Source organism: Phascolarctos cinereus, unplaced genomic scaffold (assembly GCF_003287225.1).
Source record: "Phascolarctos cinereus isolate Bilbo 61053 unplaced genomic scaffold, phaCin_HiC Scaffold_2;HRSCAF=192, whole genome shotgun sequence".
In the NCBI taxonomy this organism is placed as follows: domain Eukaryota; kingdom Metazoa; phylum Chordata; class Mammalia; order Diprotodontia; family Phascolarctidae; genus Phascolarctos; species Phascolarctos cinereus.
Window position 1 is genome coordinate 289,690,587 of NW_027555625.1, and position 5,996 is coordinate 289,696,582.

At 39.2% G+C, this 5,996-nt stretch overlaps 1 non-coding gene across 1 annotated transcript; it reads left to right on the forward strand.

Moving 5' to 3' along the window:
• Positions 1 to 3,279: 3,279 nt before the first annotated feature.
• LOC144456095 (U4 spliceosomal RNA) lies at positions 3,280 to 3,471 on the forward strand. Its single transcript, XR_013484997.1, has one exon. It is a non-coding gene; the product is annotated as a U4 spliceosomal RNA (small nuclear RNA).
• Positions 3,472 to 5,996: the final 2,525 nt, after the last annotated feature.

Genomic DNA, 5,996 nt, shown 5'->3' on the forward strand with positions numbered 1-5,996 from the left:
CATGGGTAATAGCGCCAGACATGCTGGTTCCCAGGAGCTGGGCTAGCAGGTGATAACACTTCCAGAGACACTTGGATCTTAGGGCATGTGAGCTTGCAATCCTGCAATCCAGGGCCAGTGAAAGAGGTTTCTGTTCCCCAGACAGGTTGGTGCCATCATGCTCTGCTACTGTGAAGAGCATTAAATAGAGCTTAGCATTTGTCTAAACTATGCCATATATGCTATACTTGAAGATATGGATTGCTTTCTCTGATGAGGAGTTTCACTGAAGTCCCTCCCTGGGGAACGGGAAGCAGGAGTTATAGTCAACCATGGTTAATTTGTGCTTTGTGCTTTGTTTATCTAAACCATATGTCTAGATTGTTGTAATTCTGTGTCATTGGCTGTATAATACTCTCTGTGCTAAGAAATCTGTAAATAGCAGCAGCTCAATGCATAATCATGTTGGCATTTTGAAGTAGAGGGAAAGGGAAGCTTCATGTGACGTCGGTTGAGTCAGCCATCACTGGAGAAATCTCAATCACAGTCCTTTGGGCCTTAATGTGTTCATATCTGATTCATGGGATACAGCATGAGGTGGCTGGGCTGTGCAGAAGTCAGAGGGTTTGGGGAAAATGCTGCTTTCCACTCCAAATCACTAGAAGTTGTGTTCATGAACACTCCAAATATTAAATCAGATATTCCCTCCTGAGTTGCCAAAGTTGCCAATACATTAAGCTCAAAGCATTAAGAAGACATGTCTTGATTTCTACAGTTTGATAGTCCAGGTGGCAAGACTAGGATGTGGTAGCTTTTTTAATCCTTTTTTTTTTTTATTCAAAGTTTTCATGAGTCAATCAGACCTTTATTATACCAGCTATGAGCCAAGCACTCTGCTCAAAGATTGGGAGGTAAGGAATCCTTCCATACTTGGAAAGAGTAAGCCCTCCACATGAAATAAAGCCAAGGCCTTCATTAAAAATAGAGCCCTTTGGGACTTCGGAAGGACTTCATTTCATTCTTCATTTTCCATTAGGGACTCTGCATCAAACATCAGGTCTCCCGGTAAGATACACTCATCACCTGAAATTTCATTATCATGCAGATTGAAACAGCTTTTGATACTCCACCTTTTCTCAGCACTTTCAGTTTTCTCTCCTCTCTGATTGGTGGGTTTAAGGGTAGAGCAGTAAACTCCTCCTAAAACTTTCCTTTACAGAAGGCTCATAACTTTCTAGGTAACTCTTTATTTCCATCAGCATCTCTGATGGGTTTCCACTATTCAAACATCATATGCAGAGTATCCTCCCATGCCCCTGCCCCCCCATTTTCAAGTTCCTTTTAAATTTTTTCTTCCTCCATTAGATGGTAAGCTCCTTGAAGCCAGCAGTTTTCTTTATTTTTCTTAGCGCAATCCCTGGAATATAGCAGATGCTTAATAAATGTTTAATGACTATTGAAGAGCAGGGGAAGCAGCACAGTTTTATTGGATATCCGAACCCATCAAACCATTGTTGTATTTCCTTAATGTTCCAGCCAGATGGAGAGCTATTTGCCATGGGAAAATTGGTAGGAGGACCTCCAGCAACCAGATAGTTAAAGGGGCAGTGCTCTTATTTATTAATTCTGCCTCGGGCTCATGCCTGGCATCAGAGATGTGCTTATGATACTAAATCATTGGGCTGATCTTACATTTCTCTGTCCCTAGACTCTAGGCTTCCTAGGGGGAAAAGTTACTCTTCCTGGGAGTAGTCCTGCAAGCAGGAATACTCCTAAATGTTCCAAGAGCACAGGCCTCATGTCTAATCATAACTGTAAGTGAGCATTAACCCTTCTTCCTTAAACCAACGGTAATACTCTGCCTAAGGTGGCATGACAGATGTGGGGCTACTTGAGCAGTCAGTAAAACATCTGCCTTTTGCAAAGAGTCATGTAAAAGCCCAGGTTCTTTCTTTTGTGAGTGAATTTGTGAGCAGGATGGAGGTTATTCAGAGTTTCTTCAGGGTTCTGGTGAGTGGAGGGAAGCTTGTGTGGGACTTCAACTGTTCCTTTAGGGGTCAACACAATTTCTTTCATCCCCATTTCCTCTGAAATATTTCATTTCCTTAGACAACCACTCCAGATAAGAAATCTAAATAGTCCTCTCAGTCATCCAATTGACAGAAGAATCCAGAGGCCCTGCAGCTGCCCTCAGTCTAGTCGGAATGAGGATGTTAGATCCAGAAAAGGGACCAGATTGGGGTTGGGGGGGATCTGGGACTGACTTGAAAGTTTTATCTTCAGGCCTAGGGTCATTGCAAGCCAGTCGCTGATTCGCCCCACCCTATGATCATGCCCCCTGAATTCTTCCCACTCCCTGACTGAGATGGGAGCTAGATGGGAGATTGGAGGAAACAAGCAGTGGGTGATGTCTGTTTGATGAGAGGGAGACCAATATTTGCTTTTCAAATCCCCAAGAGTCAGGGCAAGGGGAGACAGAAGGGAGAAGGTAGATACACCTTGCTCACTAACGGGTATTCCAGCTTTCAGGGACAAGCTTCTGGCATGAGAAATGACAGTTTAGCAAGCCTAAAATTACAGAATGACCACCTCTCACAAGTCCCTAATGCACGATCTTTGAGTTCCTAGCCCTGTCTGAATTGGCTATTTCCATCCCCTTCCCAGAGAGCCATCTTATAGAACAACAAAGAGACAGAGAGACAGACAGAGGAAGAAGAGAAAAACAATCAGTAAAACTGATCAATAGATTTTTAAAATCTGAAAATATATTCAATGTTCCACACATTGGACCTCTGCCAAGGAATTGGAGGATTGGGGGTAACATCATTCCTGTTTCTTTTCTTTAGGACCATAGTTGTTCTTTTTAATTTTGCAATATTAATTTTTAAAAATAATTTTATGCTTGCTCCTTCTACTCATATTATTATGGTCATTGTATATATTGTTTTCTTGGCTCTGCTTATTTCATTTTGCATTAGTTCATGCAAGCCATTCCACATTTTTCCAAACATTCCATGTTTCATCATATTCATTTTATAGCACAACTAATATTCCATTCCATTCATGTATCATAATTTGTTTAACCATTTCCCAATTGATGGCCATCTACTATTTCCGGTTGTTTGCTATCATAAAAAGTGTGGCTATAAATATATTTTTTGTGTATATAGGGTCTTTCTTCTTACTATGACTTACAATAAGCATATAAATCCAGCAGTGAAATTTCTAGCTCAAAGGCTTCGGATAATTTAGTCATTTTGTTCGCATTAATTCCAATTTGCTTTTCAAAATGGTTGTACAAACTTTGTGCAGTGGCAGTATCGTAGCCAATGAGGTTTATCCCAGGCACGATTATTGCTAATTGAAACAAAATGGTTGTACAAGTTCACAGCTCCACCAACAATGCATTAGTATGCCTACCTTTTCACAATCTCTTCAATCATCCATTGATTTTTTTTGGTTGAGGAGAATTTTAGAAATAAAAGTCCCTTTTTTCCCCCTCCTCTTTGTAGCATATTTAAATAAAGCAAATAAAGGCCAAAAAAAAAATTTAACCAAACCTAGCCCCTTCCTTTAGGAGGCTTCCAGCAATGATGTCTATGTTACTTAAAACACTGCCAATATCTAGCATGATTGATTGCTTAAGCAGCCCAAAATATCAGCAAATACTCTGTTTGTTGGATAGGAAGCTACTGGTTATAGAATCTTTTCTGTGAACAAATTAATTTGTCAGAGGCCTCAGAGAAGAAGATATGATTTTATTTCACATTTGTGAAAGGAAATCCAACTGGTTCCCCATCATCTAGGACTCTGATTCTATTTTCCTTACTCTTACTTTGAGTTGGGTGAATAGCCAGGCTGACCAAATGGAATCTATAGACATTGCTCACATAGATAGGCAAAGAAATTCATCCAACTACCAAATAGATGATTCAATGAATCTATATAAAAATACCCCTCAGTCCCCAAAGCCTACTGGCATTAAAAATGAAAAAGGGAAAATGAGCATCAGAGTTCCATAAGTCATGACCATGAGAGAGCTGGTGCTCCCACATGTAATGAAGCATGATAGAGATCCTCCAGTGATGCACTCAAGTCATTTGGGGGAGAATTTGTCTATTTTTGCAAAATGAGTTATATGCATAGTAAGAATCTCCCTGAAAATAATTTCCCTTCTTGTACCCAAGAGTTCTGGAAAGGTAAAGCATATCAAAATACAAAAGATGGAAGCAAGTTGACTCATAAGCATCTGCTGATACAATCTACTGCTTAGCTCTGCTGTAGCCTGTAGTCTCTAGTTTCCTAAAGACCTATGGCCCTCTCTCCAATCGGCCTTGTCATGGCTCAGAGCTCTTTGGCAGAGAAAGCAAGTAAGCCAGTGTCAGTGGCTGGCCAGAACAGAGAGCAAACAGCTTTTGATTGCCACTGTGCCCATAATCCCTTTGCTGGTAAACATGACTCCCCTCACCACCACCCATTTTGCAATTTTTCTTTGCGATTCAGCTGAATGCTGTGTGCCCTGACTCCGATGTTAAAAGATTTGTGGCAATTGCATGATGTATGAGGTGTCATTTGTAAAAATATTATTTAGTGTAAAACATGATGTTTTTTTCTGTTGATTTACAAGTTGGATTTATAAATCTACACTTCTCACTGTTTGAGTTATATATCTTGCCTCTGATTTATAAAACTTACCAGTAAATCTTCCCAGCTAAGTTTTGATTCAGAAATCATTATTTCAAAAATTAGATTTAGTTAAAAAAAACATTCAGCTGCTTTATCAGGTAGGCAATGGATTTACTTACCCCCCCAATTGGCATTTACAAACCCTACAAGAGATTCACAAATCGTGTTGAGGAATTCCTAAATAAAATGCTTTGATTTAAGGAACCTTCCTTTACACTTTGGATACAGCTGACTGATTTACACAACCAGAGCAGTACAATAATCATCTACTTTATAAAATCCTACTTTTGCTCTAACTCCAGACCCTGATTTATAAACCCTGATTAAGTTTCATGTAATGTGACCCAATAACCAAAGTGCCAGTTCCCCACCCCCCATCTTACTCAGGAAGAAATACTTTGGGGAAATCTCAGGAATTATAGTGATGGTAGGAACCTCAAAACTCTCTAGAAATTTGGGGTAAGCCTTGTCTTTCTTATGAATTACTCATTGTGATCTCCCTTACACAAATAAAAGCTTTCTACCTATTCTAATCCATCCTCAGAATAAAGGAAAGACCAGTGATGATAAGCAGTATTGAACACCTTCATCTGGACAGTTATTCAATAAATACACATAGTCAAAACAAAGGAAAGATAGGAAGAGTTAAAAAAAAATTCAAAAAGAATAAGATTTAAAAGGAGGAGAATGAAGGTCACATCAAGTCATTCAATAAACATTTATTAAGCACCTACTATGTACCAGGTACCGTGATAAAGTCTAGGAATAAAGGCCTTATCCCCAGAACTCAAGGAACTCACAGTCTAATAAAAGAAAGAACATACAAAAATAGCCATGTACAGAATACACCTGAGCATTAAGGTAGAGTGATAGATAGATAGATAGATAGATAGATAGATAGATAGATAGATAGATAGATAGATAGATAAACTGATGGAATTAGTTTCCTTTGTAATCATATTTAATTTTATGCATTTAAGAATTTCTATGAAGGAGCCCAGAGGCTTCACCAGGCTGCCAAAGAAATCCATGACCCTCTCCAAAATGTCTTAAGATATACACAGTGCTTTGCTCAAAACAAGCCTATGAAATAGGAAGCTCAAGTGTCATTATCCCATTTTTGAAATTTGGAAACTGAGGCTCAGAGAGCAGAAATGAATCAGTGACATACCTAGTAAATTTCAGAGCTAAGATTGCAACACAGGTTTCTCCTGACTCCAAGGCCAGTGTTCTGCCCACTATACCACAAATGCTATCTACATCTAGCATATAGTTTTTGGACATTACCATTGTGGGAGTTTGTTTTCTTTAATTACTAGTAGCATCGCACA